At 40.7% G+C, this 15,731-nt stretch overlaps 2 long non-coding RNA genes across 2 annotated transcripts in view; one reads left to right on the top strand and one right to left on the bottom strand.

Moving 5' to 3' along the window:
- The first annotated feature begins 881 nt into the window (after positions 1-881).
- Positions 882-15,731, top strand: part of LOC309718960 — a 53,329-nt gene continuing 38,479 nt past the window's right edge. Inside the window, exon 1 of the long non-coding RNA XR_014280122.1 lies at positions 882-1,325. This is a non-coding gene — a long non-coding RNA (uncharacterized lncRNA). The remainder of the gene's footprint in view (positions 1,326-15,731) is intronic.
- LOC309718956 overlaps positions 7,490-15,731 on the bottom strand; it is a 39,448-nt gene continuing 31,206 nt past the window's right edge. Inside the window, exons 3-4 of the long non-coding RNA XR_014280114.1 lie at positions 10,946-11,043; positions 7,490-7,747 (exon numbers count right to left, since the gene is read on the bottom strand). This is a non-coding gene — a long non-coding RNA (uncharacterized lncRNA). The remainder of the gene's footprint in view (positions 7,748-10,945; positions 11,044-15,731) is intronic.

Raw genomic sequence — 15,731 nt, forward strand, 5'->3', positions numbered from 1 at the left:
AACTAACCAAGTAAATACAAAATGCTGTTTTTAAATGATGACCTCATTTAATAAACAAAAAAGTTACCAAACCTACATGCCCCTATGTGCAAAAGAATTTGTGACCTAAACGTAATAACTGGATGTGCCATCCTTGGGAACAAGAATTGCAAACAAGTATTTGTGATAACTGGCGATGAGTCTTTTATTTCACTTTTCAGGAACTTTGGCCCGCTGTTTTCCATAATTGTTTTAATTCAGCCACATTTAAAGGCTTTCCCACATGAAGGGTCTTTTTTAAGTCACGCCAAAGCATCTTGCTCAGATTTAAGACCAGACTCAAAAACCTTGCTTGTTGTTTTTTTTTTTTAACCATTCAGTAGAGCACTTGCTGGTGTGTTTTGGATCATCGTCTTGCTGCATACCCTAAGTGCACTTGAACTCCAGGGCACAAACTGATGCCATTCTGCTTCAAATTTTCTGGTACAGAGCAGAATTCATGGTTCCATCAATTACTGCAAGTCGCCCAGGTCCCGAAGCAGCAAAGCAGTCCCAGACACACCCAGCCACCACCTTGTTTGACAGTGGGTATGTTTTTTTGTTTTATTTTTTAAGGAAATGCTGTGGCAGATGTAATGAGACTCAAACCATCCAAAAAGTTCAACTTTTGTCTCATGATTCCAGAGATTATTTCCCCAAAAGTCTTGGGGATCAACATGTTTGTGGGCAAATGTGAGATGAACCCTTGTGTTCTTTTTTGGTCAGCAGTGGTTTTTGCCATGAAACGTTCCCAATGATACAGTTTTTGCCCAGTCCTTTTTTTATTGCTTAATCATGAACTCTGACTGTAACTGAGGCAATTGAGGCCTGCAGTTCTTCAGATGTTATTCTGGGCTCTTTTGTGACCTCTTAGGTGAGTAGTCAATGTGCTTTTGCTAGGCCAGTCAGTCCCGGGAAATTTCACCTTTGTTTCAGAATTTTTTCCATTTGTGAACGATGGCTCTCACCTTTGTTCAAACAAACATGCTTTCTTCCTGAACACTTGTGCTACAGTTAGCTGAATTCAGTTTTTGCGGGAGGAGGGAAATGATGAGGTGCTCTACAGTTTTTGAGGAGTGGAGATCTTTTTTTTTTGTTTTTGTTTAATTGCACAACAAGACAAGACTGTGCGATTGGTGAGATGCAGACTACTACACACAGACATACAACTTTGGCTCCCAGCAAGCATCCGTACATACCACATGCTAACACAAAGCTAGCCAAGAATCCAGAGTGATGTTTAAGCTGAGTGGATCGTCACTGCAGCCCAGGAACCAGGTCAGGAACCAGACCATGAACTACAACAGGTAAAACAGGGTAGTGGTGACCCATTAGGGTTTCAACATTTTGAGCCTCCATTCACCTGTACATGTTTCTGCAGTAGAATTACTGTGGCTTTAAAGTCTCTTTAGGGCTATTTTTCATCTTTGCTTTGTTGGTTTTGCGTTCATACATGAAATTGTTTATGTGTCTTAAACTAGTATAGGGGTTTGTGTTGATGTGTGTAATTGCCGCCTCGGGTTTTTATTGTTAACTGGTAATTAGGTACCAGCGGTTTCTGGTCTTTTCACAGAGTAACGTGAAATTGATGTAACAAACATTGTAAAAAAAAAAAACTTTTTCTGGCGAGGAATTTAAGTAACGTAAGTTAATAGGTTACACTAATTTTATGAAAAGTAGTACATAATACATTCATATTTTTGAGTAACATCTCCAACACTGGTGGTATGATTTGTTGCTTATTGAGACCTTTTAGCCTATTTTTACTTTGTCAGGTTCTATTTAAGTGATCTCTTGTTTCAAATTGACCTGAACTTGCCTTTTTTGGAAAGTGGAAAGTTTTGATTGTGATAAACACAGTTAATTAATTATTTAACTCAGGCTCAGGTGCATTTTGGTAGTTTTTTTTCTCCCCTTTATAAATTCTGGCATAATTTATGACCCACATTTACTCTTTTTTAATATTACCATTTGTTTGATGGTCTGAATAATATACACCAAACTAAGAAATCACGTGCAATGTAAGGCTACGTCCACACGTACCCGGGTATTTTTGAAAACGCAGATTTTTCTTTGCGTTTGCACCTGTCGTCCACACGTAAACGGCATTTTCAGTCACTGAAAACGGAGATTTTTAAAAGCTCCGGCCAGAGTGGATATTTTTGAAAACTCCGTTTTTGCATTTACGTGTGGACAAGAAAAACTGAGAAAATGCAGAAAACGCAGCGTCAAACGTGTGCACCTTTTTTGATGTCACACTGTGCGCCACGTTATTGTTTCGGTGAAATGAATTTCTACAATAATGTTACTGTTAATTGTATTCTCTGCAGTGTTTAAATGCTTACATATACACACACAATTACTGTCCCTCCACACATACAACTCGGTTCTGCTTCTATGCCCCATCCTTGTTTACTATTTCCCACCGAGGCTTCTAGACTTCTGATTGGCCAACATTTCTACACGGTTAGGAATATATCGCCACCTGTTGCTTTGGCATGTTCCTAGCAGCGTTTTCCTTCATTTCTGCGTTTAACGAAAATGGAAAATCTCCGTTTTCAAAAATACCCGTGTACGTGTGGATGTAGCCTAAGATAGGATAAAATGGAGGCAGATGTGGTGACCACTAAAAGTAGCAGCTGACAGAAGAAGAAAAAGATAGTAGTTGATAGTAAAGATTTGTGGATTAGATATGCATTTGTAGTATTATTGATGTCAACTTCACCTCCAGCTAATTCAGAACTTTACAGACAGACGCACAGCCCATACACTAACTAACTGTTCTAGCGCTAGCTGTGTTCACAATATTGAGGAACTCTTCCTGAGGACTTTGGAGAGGTCAGTACAGTTCCCATTTCAACATTTACATGTTAAAAAGTTATCATAAGTATTAACATTGCTGGTGCAGATGTTTACATTAGACGTTTAACTGTTAGCAATTATCTCATAGTCACATTAGCTGTGTATTATCATTAAGGTAGCAGCTAGCAGCTATGGCTAACAACAACCCTGTTAATGTGGAACCTGAGCAACAAATGCTATCAGTTCTGCCTCTCTGTAATAATAATAGTTATACGCTTAGAAACAACATGAGTTGGACTGTGTTATAACAGTGAATGCCCAATGCATGCAAAAGCTAACAAAGTTTTGCCCAGTTCCATTTCCCATTCTTTTCTTATTTATTACCATGGACCTAAATGGGGATATAATATGCTTATCAGTTAAGTCATAAACATAATTAAGACTTATCCATCCATCCATCCATTCGCTTATCCTTTTCAGGGTCGCGGGGGGCGCTGGAGCCTATCCCAGCTGTCATAGGGCGAGAGGCAGGGTACACCCTGGACAGGTCGCCAGTCTGTCGCAGGGCTAACACATAGGGACAGACAACCATTCACACTCACTTTCACACCTAGTGGCAATTTGGATTATCCAATTAACCTATCCCCACAAGTTGCATGTCTTTGGACGGTGGGAGGAAGCCGGAGTACCCGGAGAGAACCCACGCAAACACGGGGAGAACATGCAAACGCCACACAGAAAGACCCCGGCCTTATGGTGGAATTGAACTCAGGACCTTCTTGCTGTGCGGCAACTGTGCTAACCACCGTGCCACCGTGCTGCCGTATAATTAAGACTTAAATAAACTTAATTTATAAATATGTTACCTTTGTTATCTGGAAGAGCATAAAGTGAATGAGAAGCTCATTATATAGTTAACGGCTACAGTGCTAAGTCGTTTTTACCAGCTGCAGGAATGACAGGGGAGCTTGCACAAGATTTCATGTTGGATCTTTCAAACTGACACCAAGACATGTTTGAGCTATTTTAACACTCCTCTGACAGTTGTTGTTGAGGCTTCCTTTATTTTGCCATAGTTACCTGCAGATGTGACACCGCTGGCTCCAGGGCATCCTTTGTCTCATCACAAAAGCCACTAGCAGTTGATACAAACATCATTGGACACTCGTGGAATACACACCATCTCACCTGTCACACTGTAACGATCACATCGACAATGTGCTGCAAACACGAGGAGCAAAAATTTACACAGACACAACCCTCAGCTTAGATTCATGTCCCATATGACCACTGACGTGCATCCGTGTGAGCGCGGCTGTGTGTAATGTGTATGTTTTTATGTGTGTCAGTCTGTCTGTGTGGGGATAGTTGGAGGCCATCTTTCATCTCTTGCTGTGATCAGGTATTCTACATGATATGATATGATGATACAGGCCCAATTAAGGGATGGGGCTGTGTGAAAAATGTGATGACAGGGCAAGCGGAAGACTAGACTGTGATCTGACATCTGAGAGGGAGAAAAATAGAAGTGAGAGAGAGGAAAAGAGAGAGAGAGGGAGGAAAAGAATGAGAGGGGCGGTAAAAGAATGGTTTAGTGTGGGAGAGGACAAGTGAGGACAGATGAGCCTGAAAGATGGGTGAAGGAAAGAAGGGAAGAATGATGCTGGTAAAGGAAATGAAAATGGGGTAAGTGTGAGAAAAATAGTGACAATGAATGTTAAGTAGGGAGAAGCAGAGAAAATTAATGTGATTAGAAAAGGAGAGGGAATAATGAAGAGTGTGGCACTTTGGATTTTCAGTGACACCAGATTCATATTAATGAATTGAACCAATTAAAATAAATGTATCAGTCTAATTCATAAGAAAAGCCTTAATTTTATTGACCCCCAATTCTGTGCAGAATCACAGAGACAATGATTTGGTCCAAATGGAATGTATTTATCTCACATATTACATACATAATCAGCAAATAATGAGTAGTCAGGGTGAAAAATAAATATTTAATTGCAGAGTAATTATTAAGTGATCCTCCCTTTTAGCCATGAAGGACCAGAGTTACTATGCAGATCAAAGTAATGTGAGACTGGGCAGTGGGAAGTGTGCGAACAATCTACTGAGTGACTTAAAAAGATAAGATGGCTTTCACAGGCAGTTCCTTGTAATAGTGACCAACACAAGGCAACAGTAGTACTTTAAATTAGTGTCACTAATGAACAGACCTGATGAGGGAGCAGTTTCTTATGATGTAAGGGCAAACTTTAAAGTTCTAAGAAACTAAATAGTGTGCTTTGGTGAAAACTATTTCACCGGTAAATCTTGTGTGACAGCTGTCCTGTAGGGTGAGTAGGGTAACACAGAAAATTACCTTAAGCATTTTGATTGAGTGATTATGCATAATTGCTTGTATTATTCTTGTTTTTGCCATACAGGGTTGCAAGTATTTATTAAAGTTCATTGTGCATATTGTGAGAGTCAGGCATTAATCAAAAACACACCTTTGACCTGCTTAAATCACTGTAATCTCTGTAGTTTGACAAATCAAATATTGGGAGTCAGTAAAAAGCTCTGCACTCACGACATTGAGCCATTCACCTGTGTCAGTATCTTGTGCTTAAAATATTCCCTTGGCATTCGACAAAAATTACCACTCCTGGCAGCAAATATCAGACCCAAATCAGGCTCAAAATATGATGGTTTTTTTTCAGTATTGCAGTCAATGTACTTTGCAGTAGATTCCTTGTGAAAATCTTTGTAAATTAAGTTTGCATGATTCATTTAAATAAGCTCCTCTCCAAATTTTGCATGGGCGATCGTGGCTCAAGAGGAGTTCGCCTTGTAATCGGATGGTTGCCGGTTCGATCCCCGGCTTGGACAGTCTCGGTCATTGTGTCCTTGGGCAAGACACTTCACCCGTTGCCTACTGGTGGTGGTCAGAGGGCCCGGTGGCGCCAGTGTCCGGCAGCCTCGCCTCTGTCAGTGCGCCCCAGGGTGGCTGTGGCTACAATGTAGCTTGCCATCACCAGTGTGTGAATGTGTGCGTGAATGGGTGGATGACTGGATATGTAAAGCGCTTTGGGGTCCTTAGGGACTAGTAAAGCGCTATATAAATACAGGCCATTTACCATTTATTTTATAAAAAGAAGGTTTTGCACTGGCCTTTAGGCTTGTTTGATAAAAATATACAAAATTAATGTTGTTCTGAGGTTGTTTAACTTACGGCCCCTGCTGGGTGATGTCCCTTGTGAGTTAGCTGAATTTTATTCAGTGGCTTTTCAAGGGAAAGTTTACATACCACAGTTTTTATATGCTCCTTCTTCTGAAACAAAAACATTTCCAAAGAGGTGGAATTACGCTTGTGACTTCTATCTTTTGGTGTAACATCCTTTTGTACTGCAGTGCATTGCAGTTATATTGCTGATACTTGAAAGCTAGTTTGGCAGTTGTTGTACAGTTGATATCTTTGAGGGTTATAGAGGCATGTATTCAGGCGGAGAACATTTAAGCCTCAAATTTACTCAATTTTATTCTTTCTATAAGAAAGAAAGACTACTGGAATATTTTGACATTGAATTGTGGTTAATTTGGTGTTTTGTGCTGTGCTGTGTTTTAACTAGAGGCCCTTAAAACTATAAATGAAACCGAATATTAAACTAGTTAAGATCTAGACAACGCTAAAATAGAATAATCGAGGAATATACGCAGGTTTCTATGTCATATTATTTTCTTTACACAAATGCTACAAGTGAGCTCGAGCCATCACTTAATCAATTACAGTTTACAGCAGTTTAAATTGATGTTGCTAACTGGAAAGCAAGGAAAGCCCTTAAAATGACAACTTAATAGACTAGAGAGCTGCACAGAAATGAAAAATAAAGTTGGTTTTTACACTTAGTGGTATTTTTAAAAAGTACTTCACCAGACGCTGGTGTTTGGATACTGTGGGAAAACGCAGGATGTCAGTATGAGTTTGTCTGTATGTGTGTGTCCTTTACATGTCCAGTTTGCATTTTCCAGTGTCAAACATTAGCTTTCTACTTACCTCATGAAGTGTTATGATGTTATTGGTTCGCAGCCTGGTGTGCTGTATACTGGTAGTTGTGCAACAGGAAGGACATAAAAGCTGAGTAATAAAAGATAAAACCAAATTGTTTCTATACCGAACAATTTGTAAGATATCGTGATCCTAATTTGTCTTTGTAATTTAGCGTGTGGATATAATTATATAGACACCTTGACAGCACAAACAGAAGTCAGACTGTACATCCCCCCCCCCCCCCCCCCCCCCAAAAGGAGATATAGACAAAAATAATAATTATTGTAATTCTTAATTATTGCACATGCACTTACGCTTGATTTGACAGACAAGGAGCAGCGTGTCAAAATGGTTCACAGTGTTGAATGACAGAGATTTTCAAGAGGAAGGCTTCTTGGCGCCGACTGAAATTTCTTTCCTCTACATTTCGTAAGTTTGTCTGGGAAAACTACAACTGTGTCAGGTGTGTGATTTGATCAGGACACATAGTGCTTTGATCACACTGCCAGCTTTTATCAGTGTGCATGCTCTTTTCATAACCACATAGGACCCAATTATGTCAAGCACATTGTTCTTTACCTGGAGTGCCACAGCACTGAACAGAAAGGAAGAAATAACTCACACTTAAAACATCACTTATGGGGGAAAAAGTCTTTATTTAGCTGTCAGAAAATATACTTGTTAAATTCAATCACTGACATGAAATAAATACATGTTTTAATGTGTAGAATATTTTCATCTTATTTTAAGAAGTGTTTTTCCATTAAAAAAAAGAAAAGAAAATATGATACCCATCAGAACAAAGGCACAGTAAGTACTATTTTCAGGCTGTTGTAAGACTCTGTATTGCTGAAAGTTTGGCTCCGTTCTTCTTAATCAGGATAACTTATTTACCTAAAAAAAGAGAAATACAAAGAAAAAGAAATAGAAGAGAAATATGAGTTTATCATTACAGCAGTGTTAGATTTTATCACAGGAGTTTATTAATTACAGTTTTAAAGAAAAATATTGATGCTGCGTGGAAACAAATGTACAGCACACAACGTTTAGGAAATACTCTTTAGCTTTCAGTAAACACAATTTTTCCACCAAGATTGGGGAAAGAGTGAGTTATGCTTCATACACAACAAACACATAACCTCCGTGTTTACAGTTTGCCATCAAGCGTGAGGGACGGCATTTGTTGTAGAGTTTCGTCACATCCCAGAGCATGAGCCTTGAATGAAAGGAGCTCAGTGAGCTGCGAGTTCCCAGTGTACTTGAAGGCGACAAAGGCCTCAGCAATATCCGCTGACATTAGTCCCCCTCATATCACACTGCACTTTCCTCCTATTGTTCTCCCTGCACTTCTCACATGTATTGTCTTACATGATATCCTTAGAACCTGATAAGAAGCCCAGTGGAGGTTTTTGTAGCTGAGGACACAGGCCTGGGAGTGTCTCAGGGTTACAGCTGCTTATTATTCTCTAATAGAGAAGCCTAGAAGACTCTAAGGTCTGGGGAACGCCTTACCGGATCCCTGTACCCTCAGCCTAACCTGGGTTACCTGCATTTCCAGCCTTTCCTCCATTACTCCTGCCATACCCGACACTCCCTTCCTCCAAAAAGACATTATGGTATTAAATTTCCTCGAAACCATAGAGCTCGTTGACAAGCATGGAAGGTATTAAGGGGCCCAATACAAATGTATAGGCTGTACAGAACAGCTGGGGTCATTTGAGACAGTAAGGGTGGCTGAGTGTCTCGTCAGCTGCATCAGACTACAAAGACAACAAAGCATGTCATTTTATGAACCTGTGACTGCTGTTTGCTGATTTAACTGACCACTTGAAATAGCTGTAAGAGTGCACTACACCTTTACAATCTGCAATAAATCAGTAACTCCCCAAAGTTTTTTTTTCAGAGAAAACAAGAATTTATGGATGTAGTGTTTTGGCCAGACATGTTTCCTTGAACAAGTTTGTCTGATGTTTGGCTGACAGTACAAAATAGTTCAGGGCTGGCATGGGGTCCCTGGGCCATCAGCAGTCCAACTCAGCCTGACTCCAAAAGATGAAGGGAGGTGGATTCAGACAACTCAAACACACCACCCTGTCTGTTCACAACTCCTCAAGGGCAAACACTGCCTGCCTGTCTGTTTGTGGCAGCTGATCGCAGTCAAAACTACATGTGCCTTTCTATGCATCCTCCTGATGTCCTCTGCTGACACTGCAGTTTTATGCCTATAAGGATGATCCGCTGTATTTGCCTCTTTCAAAAACTTTCAACCAAAGTGTAAAATATTTCAAGAAAAAACAGAAAGACTGAGATGAAGCACACTGTGAAAACTCGTGCTTCAAGATGAATACTTAAAGGGTAAAATATTGTAATATGTTCGTATAACTTTATTATTTCAAATGTCCCAAAGAGAGTTTTGCATCTTTTACGAACTAGGGCATTTTTAATAGTTTTAGCCTTCGTTTTCTTGGTTGTCGTAACATTTCATTGACTGTAAAATTCAGAGAGAGACATTTTGAGAAAGCAGACCCAAGAGTTGTGAAATATGATCTTCCCATTTTTAGCTTTATGATACTGGTTGATGGCCAAAGTCTCAAACAGTGAAAGTGCAAGTTTTGTTGCAGTCTTGGATCTATGTGATGTCAAAGACAATGATATCATCCTTAATGCGGTCACCTCAGTCCAACATCTTTGGCTGTTAGCACAGCAGCCTGGCCTGCTTTCTGCTTGTGAGGAGTAGCCAATCAGAAGACAGTTTATTTAAAAGGAGGTTGGCCTTAAAGGGAGAGGAGTTAAAAACATTTTTTTTCTTTTTTATTATACAGAGGTTGAATTCAGGGACTGAACCAATATGTTTTAGCCATAAACACTAGTAGATTCCAAATATGAGCATAATAGCATAAGCATTGAAATATGAGCATAATAGGTCCCCTTGTCATTATTTTCATCATTTATGTTATAAAATACACACACATGCACACATCTATATTTTAGTTTACGGATATTGTTCGGTGACTTGGAATTTCCCTGAGCGGATCTGTAAACATGTATAGTTGTCGTGCTCTCCATCACAATGCGCATTTATGCAGAAAACACTGGAATTTTGGGGAGTGCTCTCTCCTCTTCCACAAAACAATAAAAAGGATTTCATGTCAAAGTGTCCCCCAGGAAATTGACAAAGGCAGAAAGTAGTATCTGGTGTTGCCCCAAGTTGTAGGAGGAGTTTTATGCCTTAGTCTCCTTCTGCTAACTACTCCCAGTAGACAACAGTCAGATGCTTCCAGTCTCCAGGAGGGAGAAAGTGATGCTGCTAATCTATAGAGAATAAGACCTGACTGAAGTCTATTAGAACTGGAAGAGAATATTTATACAAAGTCAGCAGGAACATGATGTATGTATAGACAGGCACATGCACTAAATAAGACTGTTTATTTTGCATTATGCAGTCTATGACTGGATATGTTTTTCAACATATAAGTGCATGAGCAGATACCGAAAAACAAACTGGGGGTAATAAACAGACATACAGATGCACAGACACAAAAACGAACATCCACAGAGATGTAACACACACACAAACACATCTCTCCACCATCCCATTGCCTGCCTCTCCTCCGTTCTCTGTCTATCTCTGTCCAAGCTTCTGAACCTTTGGGAGACACATTCTTTTTCATCTGTCAGTATGGATGGAAACAGACATGTTCAAAACACACAACAATGGCCTCACCAGCACCAAGGAGGCTCTATGTTTTGTATGCTTGAAGCACTGCATTATCTCTTAAGTGTCTAGCAACCTCAGTATAGTAAATAATGGATGCTCCTCTTCCTTCTGAAAAACCCCCTCTTTCACTTCAGGGACCAGTCATGGTTTACCTGTATAAATGCCCTTTCTGTGTCTTTGGAGAAATGGATAGCACGAAAGGATGTGGGTCAGATGATTTCATTAACACAGCATTTCTCTCTGTGTCTCCTTCAATCAGCCATTTGACAGAGGCAATGTCACTCAAAAGTGTCTTACAGACACCTCCATATCAAATGTTCTGAGAAAAAGGATGCACAGAGCAGGCCATGTAACAATGGAGCGAGTTCGGTTACCTCTGAGATCAGCAGAATGTATTCCATGTCCTTAGTCGGAGACTCCGGTCATTATTCCAGATGTTTGTGGATCATGATGGACTTCTGGTCCATCAAACCTGAAATAACAGGACATGTATATTGTTTAGCGCTGTATATATGAAGACATTTCACAGTTGTTCCATGTAACTAGACTTAATCAGAAGGTGAGGGGCCTTTCCACTTATTGACCTACTTGTTTCTTTTTACCGTTAAGTCAAAGCAGGATTTTGCAAGACTATATTGTGCCACTACATAACTAAGTCTCTTTGGTATCCCTCCCCCGTTCATTCTGAGGTTACATCGAAAGAGTTTCAGCTATTGTGAATTATTTACTTGATTCTCCATTCGGCCCTTTAACCCCTCAGCAAAAGCACAGGCAGTTGGGGTTAAAAATACACTCCCGCAGGATCTGAGTTTGACTCTACATCTGTGAGTGTGTGCTTGTGTGCATTTGTGCTTGAGTATGGACAGAAAGGTGAATTTAAAATATAAAGCAGTATATATTCCATGTCACAGAAAGCATCTTCCTCTGTCTCACTCTTGTGCACTGTCTCCCTTGTGCTGTCTCTCTCTCTCTCTCTCTCTCTCTCTCTCTCTCACACACACACACACACACACACACACTGAAACACATATATGTGCTACTTTATGAGGTACTTTCTGAGTGAGAATCCAGGCCATCCCAGATGGGATTATTATAACACAGCTTGAGCTATGCAAGACTCATGAGAGTGATTGTGTGACTTTGTGTCTGAGAATGTGTTAGTCTGTGTTTTAATGTTTGTTAGGCAGCGACCTGAGTGCACATGAGGGTGCACCTGTCTGTATCTGCGAAAGCATAAAACACACAGCACATAGGAGGAAATGCTGAACCATTAGCAAGAAGAACCACTTACAACTGTGTCAAAGTAAAAAACTGGCTTACAAAAGAGCACATCTATTTATGTTTAGCTTCTGAGTCAAAGGCTAAAGATATATGTCTATCAGCAAACTGAGACTTCAGCAGCTTCCCGGTCTAACTGAGGGAATACTTTCTCTGAGATACAGTATGTGGACCTGAATGGATCTGCACCGACACGTACACACACACACACACATCTACTCTCTTAACTTTCCTTGGCTATATTGCCGTGGTATATCCCTGCATGCAGTGAGGTTGTCATGGATACACCCAGACACATCCGCCATCCCATAAGCGGGGGGATGCTGAGCGCTTCAGAGGGGCTGGCGCCAAACCCTCAGTCCCCATTCTCTACCCCTTCCCCCAAAATGAATTCTGTCCCTATTCTCCCTGAAAACTGGCTCAACCTTAAAAAAGGCTCTCTGCTTGTCAAACACGGAGGCCTGGAAGAAAGCCGGAGTTATTTTTTTTGCTGTGGCCTCCTTTGCTCCTCACTGGAATGGATCATTATGGGCCTTTAAAGATGATGGAATGATGACGAGTAAGCTATAAACAGGGAAAAAAAACACATTGGTACCGATCTGACTCCAGTTGGAGAAAAGCTGAAATCAATGCTGCACCTGGAGAATGGGTGTATATGCATGTACTTTGTGTGTGTGTTAGCCTCAGGGCTGTGGTTAAGCCTGTAGTTCATCCTGAACTGATCCTTTTCATTAGCCATTATCAATAATTCAACATTGCACTTGCTTTAATGGTTTAATGTGGGCAAACCCTCAATCTGCACACATTCACTATGACACACACACACATACACACACGCTCATATGCTCTGCCTAATAGCGCTCGCTCTCTTGGCCTGTACCCAGTGCCACCAAGGTGAATATAGATGTATTATCGTGCACATAACACAGTCAGTGCACCTAAGGCTTTCAAACGTAAAACACCTATCAATCAGATGCACCATTTTGCCCTACCAGAGTCTTACAGTATCCTCTGACTTATAGGAGAAATCATTTTTTCCTCCTTCTTTTTTAAACTGCATATCAAGTTATATATGCAATAAAATGGCACGCCAGCTCCTCCTGTCTGAGATGAGGAAGTGAAAGGGTTAATCTTTTATGACGTGCCCCCTCCCGTTCCTACACTCTTTGCCCTCCCTTTCATATTCTCCACCATGGCAGTGCTCAGTAGCTGCACATATGCTGAAAAAATAATCCTCTTTGATTGGAAGGCTAATTTGAAGTGTCAATTATTCTTATGCAAATTAAGGTACAGTTTCTCACGTCTGAAACGGGTTTGGCGGCACAGATGCGTGTGTGTGTGTGTGTGCGTGCGCGCAAATCTCCTTCCAAAAAAAAAACAAAAAACCATACAGCACTATCAAACCCTTCCCCCCAACCAACTCTACATCTATACCTCTTAGGCAAGAAAGCTGACATACAAAGAGAGACAGTATAATGGGATGAGTATATTTGCATGCACATTGTCCATGCTGAACGCTAAACAGATCATAAATTGAGAGTGCAATGTCAAAACAGTAACAAAGGCATAGAAGTGCAAGTCAGCTCCCAAAACAGTCGACAATACAGAGGCATGTAATGTAAATAATGAAATGATGTCGGGTAAACAGGAATACAACGAGAGCTTGGATGTATCACGGGAAGTATTGTGGTTTAACAAAACAATTTGCGAAAGCTTTTGTCATCTAAACACTTTCCAGTAACATTCTCCCTTCTGCCACTGCCACACCAGAGGTGCAAAGCGAGGAATATAATCCCAGTGTCTCCACAGTAGAGAGAGAGAGGCACAGGAAGATCTAGTTTAAAGAAAAAGGAATAAATGGAGTTTTGAGAGCAGCACCATGCACCTAAAAGCACACATCTGTGTCTAAGTAGAGTATGTGAATGAGTGCATGCTCCTCTGCATTATAATTAAAACTTTGGACTCTAGCTTGAATCTGGATGAGGAAGTTGAGCTGACAAAGTGAGGATGGAAAAAAAGGACAAAAAACTCCCCCAAAACCCAGAAGCGGACAGACTGAGGACTTTACAAATAGACTCTGTTGTCTGACCCTCTCAGCTGATCTGGCAGCTCAAGTAAGAAAAAAGCTTTTCAGGCCCAAAACAGGATCAAAAACCTGCTATAGAGTCCGGTTACACCACAACAATAGCTTACATTCACTCTCAGTTTCAACACACAAGCTTCTTTTTTCTTTTTTTTTACCTCAAAGAGAGCAAAGGGAGAGAGTGCGTCTGGTTTAGAGGGTGGGTTCATGTGGGTATGTATACTGATATCTTAAACGATAATGGCGCTCAGTAGATTAGATGGTATCCGCCATACTGTGTTTGTTTTCAGCGGTCGACTCCTGCCTCTCGACTGAGATGTATGGTCAACCCTGCAGGCACTCTCCCTCTCAAGGAAACCTTTAGATACTGTCAGTGAAGAACACTGACAGATAGCATTCAAAACTCTGAGATAGAGACAGCTGTGAAATGGTAGCAGGAAGGATCATTAAATATATAATGTGAAATGCACTGACAGCTAAAAACCTGTGATTGTGAGAATAAGTAACCGTTAACTGGTCGCATTAAATATTTGAGGAATTGTGAATTCATTTTCAAGCTATTCGTACACTTTCCTTCATTAGCTCAGGATTTTATACTCAACACACACTGAGAGAGTCCTAAAGATACAACTTGCAGCTCATTAATCACACACCCAGAATAGACAGAATAATATCTGCTAACCTGCTAAGACCAAGCTGAATAGAAGCCCTGGCAGACTGTATTTGTTTTGCATTGGCTCAGTAGTTCGGAAGAAATTAGTATGCAGTTAGGGATGGGAGGGCTTGTCAAGATCAGGAAGAAATCTCTACCCACCCACCGGGTAGCTCTACATTCATGAACAAGGTTGACAAGAAAGCTGACTAGTGTAAAGACAAGGAGCAAATAAGATGGCGGCGAACGCGCTGAATATTCTTTTTCATACGAGTGCACTGAGAACACTTTCACAGACAGGCCTGTTCTCTGTCTGTCTGTCTTATATGTCTGCTCATCTGTCAAGACACTCACTCTCCCTTTTTCTTTCTCGCACCCTCTAGCCACTCTTTTCTTTTCAAAAACTATGTGTCATGCACGTCAAAATGCGAAGGCCAGCCCTTTTGAGGGTGTTCTGCTGGACCATAGAGCGAATAAACATCCATGTCAGGAGAAAGCGATCTGGGGCCCTTCTCTAACTGAGCCCGAGCTCTCCTGGGAAACACACAGCTCATACAATGGATAGAGGAGGTCTTTTGTTGAGTCTCTGGGAGCTGCAGGGCTAGCTCTGGATCAAACAGGGGTGTGTGTGTGTGTGTATCTGTGCATGCGTGTGTGTACATTTCTTCATTTTGTGCACACATGCACACACCTTTGCCCACACACAGAATCACAGACTCTCCTCATCTCCCTAAACTCAGTGTGACTAAGTAAACTTCTTCACCCTTTTATAGCCGTTACCTGAAATCACCAGCAGGAGAGGAGAGGTGAGACAAAAGATGAGAATTGTGACGCAAGCTAGTGTTGTACTGATTTAAACAGGTTTAGTGTCAGTCTAAAGGGGCTTTCTGATGTACTGTATTTAAATCACAGTTCAAAGCTTGCTGCTGTGCTGCCTTGCATGGTGCAGGTGCAAGACAGGAAAAGTCTGTAGGGAAGTGTCTAATGCTAATGGGTTACCTGTGTGTGTGTGTATATATATATATATATATATATATATATATATATATATAAATATATATATATATATATATATATATATATACATATGTGTGTGTGTGTGTGGCCCTGTTATGTATTATATATGCTTGAGAAATTTCTCAAGTAT

Source organism: Aulonocara stuartgranti (assembly GCF_965226115.1).
Source record: "Aulonocara stuartgranti genome assembly, chromosome: 12".
NCBI lineage: Eukaryota > Metazoa > Chordata > Actinopteri > Cichliformes > Cichlidae > Aulonocara > Aulonocara stuartgranti.